This window comes from Euprymna scolopes, chromosome 18 (assembly GCF_053919585.1).
Source record: "Euprymna scolopes isolate OS-2025 chromosome 18, ASM5391958v1, whole genome shotgun sequence".
Taxonomy (NCBI): domain Eukaryota; kingdom Metazoa; phylum Mollusca; class Cephalopoda; order Sepiida; family Sepiolidae; genus Euprymna; species Euprymna scolopes.
The window spans coordinates 25,963,319-25,976,983 of NC_136499.1; the positions used below are offsets into that span (position 1 = coordinate 25,963,319).

Sequence of the window (13,665 nt, forward strand, 5' to 3'; positions counted from 1 at the left end):
CATTTCTATCAGAGATCTGTCCATCCATAGGTCACATTCTTTTTTTTTTTTTTTATTTGTTAACAGACATATATATATACACATATATATATATATATATATATATATATATATATATATATATATATATATATATTAAATCCCCGAAACAGTGTCTCATGGTAAACAACTGATGATCCCTTGAAAAATAAAAAAATTGGTATTATAGTAAATTCGAGAGAGTTGATGCAGTGATTGCAGGTGATTAAATGACTTACTGACTAGATGGTTTTTTAACGAATGATAAAAAGTAATTTTTTGTATGGTTTCAAATGTTAAAAACTTCAAAGACTATATATATATATATATATATATATATATATATATATCAATTCGATTTTTTTAAGCATCCAATACAATGCAGAATTTTTTTCCTTTTTTTAAATAAACATTTATTTTATTTAAAAATTCTTAATCAATTTAGTTTCAACGTTATATAAGGGTTGGACAAAATAATGGAAGCACTTTCGAAGAATGGCAGGTCTTCAATGAAATCCAACGTTGTGAAGCTTTCTAGATGATTGTTAAGCTCTGCTATAATTTTGGGTGCCATAGTTTTGTGCCTTTTCTTCATAAGCCTTAGGGTTCTATGATCTCTTTCAGACTCGACTTCTTACTCAATTTTTTTTAGAGGAGGATCTTTTTCTTTTCTTTTTTATAGGTTGTTATCTCCTTTGAGAAAATTTTTCCCGATACAGCCATCATCTCAGCCTCTTTCATTACAATAGCACTTGTTGCCCAGACACCAACAGTCTATAATCTTTCACAATCTGATTGATCTGTTATTTTAATTTTTCTTACTAATATGCACAGTCTGAAATAAAGAAATTTAACCAATTAATTAAGGACAGCAATAACAATAAAAAATTAAACCAACATTTTGGTAATTCCTTTTTTTTTTCAATTTTTATAGACGTTTTAAAATTGATGCACGATTCATAATTGCTTCCATTATTTTGTCTAACCCCTGTACGTCTTCATCAGGCAAAATATCAGTTTTGGGGATTTTTTTTCTTTTCTTCATGGCTATCATGTCACTAGAAAATCAAAGTCTATCTGGTCTTTAATGTTAATTTTTTTCAAATGTTTCAATCGAAAGAATCACGTGTGACTCATGCGAAATGAATTGATTTTTTTTTTTTTTGCTTCAATGTAAACTTTGTTTAAATTTGAACTGAAATCTTTAAGTTTAGAAGTCTATGCATATTAGCTTCTTACAAATCTCAATTCAAATTTACACAATGCTTACATGAAAGAAAAAAAAAATCTCTAATCTATACGCATATTAATTTGTTTTGTTTTTTTTATTATTTATTATTCATTTTATCATCTTTTTTTTTCATTTGGTATAAATGCGGGAGTACCTCAGGGGTCTATTCTTGGACCTTTATTATTCCTGATATTCATAAATGACCTCCCTGATGAAATTGTTTCTGAGATGGGTATATTTACTGATGACACCACTCTATAACAGGCACGAGAGGAAAACAAATGAGCACATATCTAAAGAAATGGCAGCAGCACTAGAGGATGAATCTGTAGTGGAATGGGGACAAAAATGGATGGTCACATTCAATGCTGCCAAGACTAAACTAGTTTCCTTCAATAATTACAAGACACCTTCTCTACCACCAATAGCAATGGCCAAGAACTCGTTACCCAAAAGTACTTCCTTAAAACTCCTTGGCCTAATGTTTACAGGGAACATGAACTAGAATAGATACATTGAGAGCATTGCCAAGAAGGTTGGTTCTCTCTACTATGCTAGAAAACTACTTATGCCTAAAAGTGTCCTGTACCTCTATAAGGCCACTATTCGCCCATGTATGGAGTACTGTTGCATCTGCTACTAGTCTCTCACTCCTAGACAAGGTTCAAAAGAGCTGTTATCTAGGCTTCAGTCTCTGTCCTACTGACGAAATGTTGCCTCCCTCTGCCTGTTCTACAAGTACTTTAATGGTGAATGCTCTGACGAACTACAAACACTTGTATCCCCTCAACGTGACTACCCCCGACAAGCAGCTAAGTTCTACCTCCACAGTAGAGATCCCTAGGTGTAAGAAAGCCTTCTACTCCAATAGTTTCTTCCTCAGAACTGCTAGACTTTCGAACTCATTTCCGGGATTCTGCTTTCCCAACTGTACTGACATGCAGAAGTTCACGTGTAATGTAAACAAACATCTTGCGACTCATCTCCCTTCATAATACCCCTGCAACTTATGTCCCGGATAGTAGTCCCCTATTTCAAAGTGGCACTGTGCCTTGTTTGGGGGGAAAATTGATTTCTCTGATATGTCCCTGGTGCAGAGAATATTCTTTTTGTCAAAAGTGATGCGTCTAAATATCGAAATTGGTGAAATGGATGGAAGTACAAAATTTGTTTTTTAATAACACAGACAAAAGCAGATTAGATATTCATTTAGCAAAACAGATTTAAGTATCAAGTCTGTAGGAATAATAAATACCAAAAAGATAATTTTATATGTTAGATTATTATTTATTTGTTATGCCTTTTTGAACAACTTTTACATTTCTTATTTCAATCTACAGAAAAATTACAGGAGAATTACTCAGAATATTTGCACTATTAATAAAGTGTTTTTTTCTAGGCAACAAACTTTAAATTGAAATAATTCACAAGAAAATATTTTTATTATACAAACATATGGTTTATTCCAAAGATTCATTTTTGGCATTTTTAATTTAATTGCCCGGGTGTTACGAGGTGTGTGTGCTCTTAAATCAAAAAGAAACCCGGGGGGGGGTAAGTTGGTAGGATCAAACCTGAAGCCCTGAGGCGAAGTTGGAAAATAAAATGTAAAAAAAAACATCACACGTTAACTGCTCGGCCAGCCAGAATGAGTTACTGAAAGATGTTTGAATTTATTTAAGAAGAGAATTGACAGGTGCCCGCACGGAAGTCATAGAGTTAACATTTTGTACGAGCGTTACGACGACGACGACGTAAGCAATAGCTATTCAACAGTTAACATTTTCTGCAGGACAGTTTTTTCATCAGGTCAATAACCCGGTTTGTTTGTTTTCACCTAACTTTGGGGAAAAACAGCTCCCCCGTTTATTAGGGGAGTGTCTCGTCTTGAAATGAAAGCAACCATCTGATATGACGACGGTAAGCCGACATTGACCAAACGTTACATCGCTTTCTAGAGACCATTAGCCAGTGATTCGAATCGAGTTTCGCTTTTTTTTATACCGAAAAACAAAAGCAGTGTGCGGCGATCCCAAAATGTCGAATATTTAACGTTTCAAAGTCGGGCAAATTTTTTTTTTTTTTTTACATAGGCATCACCACATTATCAAGACCAAGAGGCCACTCAAGGATAAGGGTTAAAGAGTGTACAGTAGAAATTGGACAATATAGTAATAATTAGTAATGAAAATTTGGTAAATTTGATAACTTATATAGAACCGCTCATCAAGAACTTATTTACGTTAGACTTGAAGACAACCATATTGTAGTCAGCCGGAAAGCAGGAAAACGGAAGACAATTCCACAGGCGTGCAGTTCTAAGAAAGAAGCTTTGTTCATGGAATCTACGTTTAGGTTTAGGCACAGATAAAGAGTGGGGGGAATTATTGATAGTGTTTACAGCTAGACGAGTGTTTCTTGTGAAAGTTTGGCGAGAGGGGACCATAGATTGAAGCTCAGTCGAACACTTTCCATGAAAATTAAATAGACGGGCAACACCTGTTCGTAACTCGCAGATATTATGATTTCGACGTGATATAAAAAGTTTTAAAAATGAGCGACGGCCTTGAGAAGCTGCCGAAAAAAATCCTTTTGCGGACATACACAAAGCGAACATACATACACATATTTTTGCTTTTATATTTATAGATTGCCGCTCTGTTTCCATTGTACGTTCGATCTCACAGTGCTCGTTGAAGGGTTTAATCATGTATTTAGATTTGTACCCTTTGGTTCGTTCATCTGTCAAAGTTTATGCAAATACACCTAACCACCCCAACAATTAGTTAAATCCCATTCATTCAAAAATGTGATGAGGGGCAGATTTATAAGGTCATCCTAAGTAGGGAGCTGTGTAACAACATTTTTATTTATATAACATTAAACTTTTGCATGTTGGTCGGGGAAATAGGGAGTTAGAAAGGAATTCCAAAGGCAAAAGTTTTTCGACCAAATAATTCATATTACAAACATCTCTTCAGAATTTTAATCATGCACCTGGGGGATTACCACACTAACCCCTGTCTAAAAATTTAACCCAAAGATTTTCAGATATTTTTATCATCTGAGAATTTGTTTTTCCATCGCTTTTAGAGGATCCTAAGAGATTTATCTACTCCAGGGATATTATTTTATATTAGACTTACAAAGCAAACTGAACTCTTGCAGTAAAAATTCCACAACAATAATATAAAAATCTGGTCTTTAATTGATAGGAATCTACAGATTGTTTTTGAAAAATTAAAGAAAAAAAAACATTTAGAAGGCGTGGGGAAATATATGACGGAAGATCCTGTTTGTTTGTTTATGCTTCACGCCGTGTTAACCATCCCATGATCATTTAAGTTCATGCAAATTTTGTGGGAAGCTATTTTACATGTTTCCAAGTTGCAATATTTTAGTTTATTGAGCGAGTTGTTTGTCTTGTATAGCATTGTACCTGTTGATTGGTAGTATGCTGTTTGATGTGGGTATAATTTGGATTCTTCAGATTACTGTTCTCATCTTGAATGTCATTTTCACAATGTTTCAGTCAATGTAACTTCCGTCAAACTCGGAAATATTTCTATCAAACTCAGAAATTTGGACGGAATTTCAAACAGAAATCCTTTATTTACTTCATGAGGGAAGCATGCTCTTGTTCCATCAGTGGATAGAGGTCCTAGATAATTCACAATTGTAGTTTTCGGTTGTCCACAACGAGAATTGAACCTTCAATTTTCAGGAGAATATAACTTTTATAATTCATTTTTCCAAGTACTCTAATCACTATGCCATGGGTCCTTGCAGACAGTTCTAGTATGAATTTTGGGAGGCTTAAACCTATTTTATTTTTAGTTGTAAATATCACTATTTATTACTAATTATTATTAATAATACATACACACACATATATATATATATATATATATATATATATATATATATATATATTGTTTACAGAAAGTTTAGATGAGATAAGTCGTCGATACCGTCAGTTTCAAGCCCGATAATTAGGTACCGTTTTAGATACTCATATCAAGCTCTCTTCAGCCAATACTCATCCATAAACTTTGACAAATGAACGAATCAAAGGGTACAAATCTAAATGCATGAGTAAACCCTTCAAGGAACACTGTGAGAGTAAACTCACACTAGAAACCGACTAGAACATAAACAATTATAATATATATATATATATATATATATATATATATATATATATATATATATAAAGTGAACGTGTCTGTGTGTGTGTGTGTGTGTGTCTGTGTACATTTCCCTACGCAATAACTCTGTCAATTTTTAGTCTACAGACTCGAAATTTGATATACAGGGTACTGAGATTTGGGAAAATCGATGTGATCGGCTTTTGGCCAGAAATTTGGCGATTAAGGGGCCAAAGTTCAACGATTTGACCTTTGAGAACTCTACCAAACTCCTCCGACATTTTGGGTCTACGCACTTGAAATTTTAGATATAGGTTCCTTAGACATGGATCTAACTTAACTTGATTTAAGCCCAAAACAATAAATTTTAAGGGGTCATAATAGGGGTCAAAGTTTTTTAGAAATTGACCTCTGCGGTCTTTTCCAAATTAATCAAACAATTTCTGGTCTAAATATTTGAAATTTTACATAAATGGTATTCAGAGATAGGGCAAGCTTTTTCATCAGTTTGGGTCGAAAATTTTTAGTTACCAATATATAAATGTATGTATGTATGTCTGTTTGCATTAAACTTTCAATAGAGGTGATGAATGAGATGAGTATCGTTTTAAAGTTCGACCTTTCATACGACAAATATCGAAAAATTGGCTAAAAACATTAATATCTTCCCTTTCAACTAGACACTTTTCTACAGGGGGGGGCACTTTTTTCGCCAATATTTTTGAAAGTTATCCTCTCCTTTAGATTGTCTAGCCTTAATTTTAAAAAATGTCGCTTCCGGTTTGGCAGTGGTCGTAACAGCATAAACATTAGGTTTTACCCCGTTCTTTTCCTCCTTTGCGGTACGGGTTCGAGCCTGCCTTCCTACTACCACTTTTTTTTTTTTTTTTTTGCTCAACATACACATCCAAACACCCGAGCAACGCCGGGCTGAAATGCTAGTATATATATATATATATATATATATATATATATATATATATATATATATATATATATATAATTGTTTATAACAAATAGAATAACCAATCCTCATCTCAAAAATTCAGAAACGTAATGTTTGTTGTGGTTTATTCAATTCATTGTCAGTTAGTCGTTGTCTTTTTGATTTGGTTGTTCTAGTTCTACATTATAGTTTTGGTGTGTTTGTAAGGTTGATTGACATTTTGGTGAATAAGTTTATTTCTTTTAAAAAGTTTATTTTCCTGTTAGGTAGGAGATGGTCCAATCAGAAGCATCTTTTAGCTAAGGAAAGATGAATATCCATGCAGTTAAGATGAATGAACAATATTCTTCAAGAACGTGTTCCAAGTACCCGTCCCAGGGGAAGAATCAGAAGAGAATATTTTCGTATTATTTACTTCCGTGCCAGGATGTTAAACAAGTTCAGGTGCGGTTTTGAAAAGCCAGCACATTAGGATAAACCTACTCTGGTTTTTTTTTTAATTCCTGAACAGCCCTGGCGGCATTATCCGGTAAAGGCGCCTCAGGTTATTTGCAATGAACTGCTTCGAAAAGAGAAGGTAATTATATGACAACATCAGAAAATCTTCATGTTTGTTTCACAGGAAAACAAATCAGACAATACCAATACCTCAATGAGAGATATGCCACATAACCAAACCGCCTTATCCCCCACTAACCCTAACACTAACCCTAACTCATTGTAAAACCTTATTTTTAATTTACATGTCTCTGAGCAAAGAAACAAAGAAACAAAAAATGTACCTGTTACGCAACTCGGGCATCAAAGCAATTCAAATTTTTCTGTCCTTAAATCGTATTTTGTCCTGAATTAAAATCAGTACGAAAATTAATGATTTGCCAAAATGCATGAATAAGATACAATAGAAGGCCGCTCATTAAAAAACTGGGACATTATGGAAACCAGTTGGTAGGGAGAAAAACACAAAAGAATCTGAACGTTATTTGTAGATTAAAAAAATGTTACAATGTTTTGTTTTTTTTAACAATTGCATTTGTGGGAAGGAGAATCTAAATACATTTTTTGCGTAATCCTTATATAAAAAAATCACTAATTCTAGTTTATGCAGTTCTAATAAGAGTTTCATAAACGAAGTAAAGATACATCTTATTCAATTGAAGCTAGTTGAGGTTGTTTGCTCAGCAACCGAGAAGGCTAACATGCTTGCCAGTCGGTCTGCCTCCAATTCCACACTGGACCCTGCTAACCACTCCCTCCCTGACTTTCCTTTGTGGACAGATGCAACACTAGACGATCTGCAAATCACCCTTTCTAGGTTAGGTGCATGCTATCATGAGAAATCTTGACTCTGCAGAAGTATGTGGACCTGATCTCATCCCGGCTGTGTTATTAAAAAAGTGCTCCATCAAAGTAGCTCCAGTCCTCTCCAAACTTTACAACAAATGCCTTAATGAGAGATATGTCACATATTGCTTTCCTGCCTGCTGGAACACTGCTTCTGTTATACCAGTTTTCAAGAATTCTGGCGAAAGAACTGACCCAGTAAATTATCACCCCATTAACCTCCTCCCACTTTTCGCCAAAATATTTGAGTCTATTATTAACCAAGCTCTAGTCCATCACCTTACAGATGCTAAACTTCTGACTGACCAACAATATGGATTTAGGCAAGCCCGTTCCACAGCAGACATCCTAACTGTAATCTCTGAACTTATATACCATTCATTGGACAAAGCAGGAGAGGGTAGAGCGGAAGCACTAGATATATCTAAGGCTTTTGACAGGGTATGGCATGAGGGTCTCCTCAGGAAAATCAGATCCTACGGTATCACTGGTAGAATACTTAACATAATTAAATCCTTCTTAGATAAGAGAAAAATCCAGGTTGTCCTCGATGGTCGCACATCTAAACAATATGATATAAATGTGGGAGTGCCTCAGGGGTCTATCCTTGGACCTCTATTATTCCTAACATTCATAAATGACCTCCCTGACAAAATTGCCTCTGAGATGGGTATATATGCTGATGACACCACGCTCTATAACAGACACGACAGGAAAACAAATGAACACATATCTAAAGAAATGGCAGAAACATTAAAGGATAGCCCCCGATCTGTAGTGGAATGGGGACAAAAATGGATGGTTACATTCAATGCTGCCAAGACTAAACTTGTTTCCTTCAATAATTACAAGAAACCTTCTCTACCACCAATAGCAATGGCCAAAGACTCTTTATTTGAAAGTACATTTTTTAAACTCCTCGGCCTAACGTTCACAGGAAACATGAGTTGGAACAATTAAATTGAGAGCATTGCCAAGACCACTGCGAAGAAGGTAGGCTCTCTCTACCATGCTAGAAAGCTACTAACACCCGAAAGTATCCTGTACCTCTATAAAGCCACCATTCGCCCATGTATGGAGTATTGTTGGGCTGGTGCATCTTCTACTAGTCTCTCGCTCCTAGACAAGGTTCAAAAGAGAGTCGTCAACCTGATAGGTCCTGAACTGTCATCTAAGCTTCAGCCTCTGTCCCATCGACGAAATGTTGCATCCCTCTGCCTGTTCTACAAGTACTTTAACAGTGAATGCTCCAACGAACTACAAGCACTTGTATCCCCCTCGATGTAAATACCCCTGACAAATCCGACAAGCAGCTAAATCCCACCCCTTCAAAGTAGAGATCCCGAGATGTAGGAGAGCCTTCTACTCCAGTAGTTTCTTCCCCAGAACCACTAGACTTTGGAATTCTCTTCTGAGTCCCTGCTTCCCCAACAGTACTGATATGCAGTAGTACTCCTGTAGCTTATGTCCCTGATCATAACCCTCTACATCAAAGTGGCAATGTGTCTTGTTTGGGGTGAAAATGTAATAAAAACATTTTTTAAATATTAAATAGTTTTTTTAAGTATTTATGTATGGGGTGGAACGATAAAATTGTTGCCCTGGAAAGAACGACATTATTCCATTTCCACTTAATTAAAACTGGTTTTCTTTTTTTCTTGCAGATCATCTACTAGTTGGCCACTTATGTCCAAATCCCAAGAGCTATAGGAGCCTTCTATCATGTCTGAAAGTGACACAATGTTCAATGAGCAAGATCGGAGATGCACCGCAATACAACTCATGCTCTCTACTGATCTAAATTATGACAACAGGCCCATTGCCAGCACCCTCAAAATGCAAATCCAGACGGTTCAATGCTTGAAGGCACATCTGAACACATCGGCGACCCTTTGGAGGTAATAGAGTGGAAGTCCAAGGCCGAGAACATCACCAGGAAGACCCAGACTTAGGAGTTCATCAAAAAGATCCAGACAATCATTGATGAAACTTCCTTGCTGGCTATTCAGCAGATTGTCAGAGATTTAGGTATCTCACACACAACTGTGAATGCATGTGTAAAAGAGGATTTGAAGTGTAGACAAGCCAGATCTTAACTGAAAAAAAACAAAGAACCTCAGGCTAATCAAGTACAACAGCTTGCTCAACAAACTAAAGCATCCCAAGAAGCAAAACATCTTCGGATTCTTTTCAGACAAAAAGAACTTCTGCCCAGACCAGGTGAACAACAGCCAGAACCGTGTCAAGTGAGGGTCACATCATGCCACCTCACATCTTCGAAGTCGGCTTGAAAGTCAACACCAAAGTGTACTTGGATGTGCTAAAGAGTGTGGTGATCCCATGGTGCAATCAGGTGACCGTTGGCAGACGCTGGGTGTAGTAGCAGGATTTGGCACCAGCATACGTCCAAAGAGGCCCAGACTTGGCTTCAGAAGGAGTGCTACGTCTTTGTACCCTTCTCTCACTGGCCCCTCTCCTCCCTCGGTGCTGGACTACTTTGTTTGATCATATATCAAGAACATCACCAACATGACCTCCCACAACACCAAATCCAACCTGATCACTGCCATTTGCCAAGCTCCCACCAGTGCTTTTGAAAAAGGCATGTTCCCAGTTCTGGACCCATGTCAAGGTGGTGATTGAGGCTGAAGGTGGCTACATTGAATAGATGTCAGCTCTACTACAAAATCAAGTAACCTGAATTGATTTTTTCAATAAAAATTTTAAAATAAAGTTGTAGTGTTGTTTTCTTTAGGGCGACAATTTTATCGTTCCACCCTCCTATTCAGTCTGTGGAATTAACAGTCAAAATTATATTTTAAACTGAAGTATGACAGGCTTATGAAAATTATATTTCAAATTGCATGAACAGAGTTTCTTTCTTAGAACTGTCAGTTTGTGGAATGCAATACTGTGCATTTTTTTTTGGCTAATTATAATGATCTTGTTGTTTCGCCATCTACCTAATATTTAACCCTTATCTTAAAGTGGTCTTCAGGTCTTGATAGGTGATAAAATTCCAAGTAAAAAAAATAACTGTTGCATGACAGACCAATAGAAATAGTTATGCCATTCTCTACCTATATAAGAGTAAAGTACATCTAAGGATGGAGTACTGTTGCCACATCTGGACAGAAGCTGCAAAAAACAGCTTATCCTGTCTTGACAGAGTTCAAAACAGACTTTGTAGCCTTTTCTCTTCCCTGCAACTTCTTTCCAACAGAAGGACCTTGTGAGCCTGTCTCTGCTTTATCGTTATTTTCATGGCAAGTGCTTGTCTGAGCTCCAATTTATGGTCCCCCCTAGCCTGACTTTCACAAAAAACACTGGTCTAGCTGAAAATACTATCAATAATTTCCCCCACTCTTTATCTGTGCCTAAGCATAGATTCCATGAACAAAGCTTTTTTCTTAGAACTGCATGCCTGTGGAACTCTGTTCCATTTTCCTACTTTCCAACTGACTACAATATGGTCATCTTCAAGTTCAACGTGAACAAGCTCTTGATGAACTGTTCCCTTAAGTAATTCAATTTACCAAATTTCCACTACTAATGGTTACGACATTTTCCCATTGACTACTGTACACTCATTAACCCTTATCCTCAAGTGGCATTCGGGCCTTGATAAGTGGTGACTCTTTTGTAAAAAAATTTTTTTTTTAATTCAAGCATGACAGACCTATAAAAATGATATTTCACATTGATGCATGACAGAGCAATGAAAATAATATTTTAAATTGAATCATGACAGACCAACAAAAATGATATTTAAAATTGAATTATGACAGACTAACGAAAATGATATTTAAAACTTATTGTGACAGACCAACTTAGGGATAAAATCTCTCTTAGTTATCTTTAAAACCTCTCCAAGTTATCTTTGGACACATCTAAAGATACCAGTTAAAAATGTTTTCTCTTAATCGTTAGAATGTGGAGGTGTATTATGTGTGGCTTGTTTTTGTGGTAAAAAACATGACATAACCTAAGGAATTAACAAACACTCCTCCCTTTCGTCTCTTCTGTCTATTATTGACCCCATGAGAGTTTCTGTATTTCCACTTACTTTTTTAGAACAGGAATGTGGAATTAACTGAATGGAATATTTGTTATTTATAGTTTATTTTTACTTCCAGCAAAAAAACACGTTGGAGAAATAATACTATTATGGTGATTGTTATCTGAGACTGAATATCTGGGAATGGTTCAATGAAAAGCCAATAGAATCTCAAACTTTTGTATGCACTAGTCACTTATAGGTTCCAAAACTATTGGATAGAATTGTCACAAATTAGGCATGAAGCACCTTTGACATGCCACATGTGCCATCTTAAAACAACTACCATTAAAAATCAGCTCCAAAATTATCAGTCAGAATTGCAACAAGATTTTGCATGAAAATAACGTCTAGGATGTTAAGTATGCCAAAGGGGTCAAAATTATATTACTACCCCCTATATTACTACTACTACTACTAGTAGTGATAATAATGATTAACGTCAAGATAATACCAATAGTCATTGGAGTACTAGGAACAATTCTGAAAATCTTTGAAAAAAAAACAAAAACAATGGGAGAAATTGGAATCAGAGGGAAGGTTGAGAAAATACAACAGCAATAATGAAAATAGCTGAAATCCTAAGAAAAATCCTAGAACGCAGAAACCAACCTACATAAACTGTGAACACTAACAGTAACTTGGATGCTGCAATAGGAATAAAATGAAATCAGAAAGAACATGGCTACAGCGGAAAAAAACAAAACAAGAAAACCGAAACAGTAAAATATTACCCCCCCCCTCTTTGTCCCCAAAAAATAGTGGCTACTACATCAGATGGCGCTACATGAAAGAGTTATGAAGAGTCTGGGAGGATTGAGAGGAATGCATTAGCCTGTCATCCACTTGAAAAGTGCAGATAGGACTGGGGCTTTGGAGAGGCTTTTTACTACCCAAACTCCAAGTAATCCAATAGCCGATGCCAGTTAGAAATCAATGCTAAGCGACTGTTGAGATAACGTGAAAGTGTCTCTGCTGGTTATCAAGAGGTGGGAGCGCTAGAACTTTGGGAAGACAGGAAACACCACAGGTCATTGTCAGTGAGCGATCACTGATGATAGCCTGTGTAATTAAATAATAATAATAATCATAATCATAATAATAGCAATAATGATAATAACAACAATAATAACAATAACAATAATAAACAATTAGTGCCTAGAAAGTATTGACTATAAATGCACTAAATTCAGCATGAAGAACCCTAGGGATGATGCATGTTTCATAGGGTTCAAAATTAACATATTAATTATAATTAACTATGTAATTAACTAATTAATTATGATAATAATCATAAACACTTATATGCTTCAAAACTATGTTAGAAGTTCATCAAATTCAGCATAAAGAATCCTTGAGATGCCTAGTGTCATTAAAGTAAGAATACTTTTATGATACTTAAATAAAAGTCCAACAGTTGACTACTCACTGCAGGAGCATGACCGCTTTGGCAGATTTTTGGTTATTTATTTCTATGTCCACTAGATGAGGAGCACAATCCTATTTCAATATTCGAAAAGAAATTTGTTTCATTATTTTTTTTTTCAACTTTTCATTTTTCTACTAAATTTAGAGTTTGTTTTTTTGTATCTCATCTGGAAACTTATTTCCAATGCAGTTTGTCCTTCATATCACAAATGACCACAAAAATGGAGGAAATTTTTAGATTTGGGCCAATATTACGTATTTGTATGCTCATTTTTACCGCAACATAAACTAAATCATTGGGAGATGATTTTCGTTAGTCTGTCATGCTTCAGTTTCAAACATCATGTCCATTGTTTAAGTTTAAAATATAATTTTCGTTAGTCTGTCAGTTTAAAATGTCATTTTCATTGGTCTGTCATGCAACAATTTTAAATATAATTTTTTTTTTGTCTGTCATGCTTCAATTTGAAATATTATTTTCTATTATCTGTCA

The 13,665-nt window shown here is 35.5% G+C and overlaps 1 protein-coding gene across 3 annotated transcripts in view; it reads right to left on the reverse strand.

Moving 5' to 3' along the window:
* LOC145297542 (DNA polymerase subunit gamma-1-like) overlaps positions 1 to 13,665 on the reverse strand; it is a 231,559-nt gene that overhangs the window by 15,316 nt on the left and 202,578 nt on the right. The window lies entirely within an intron of this gene.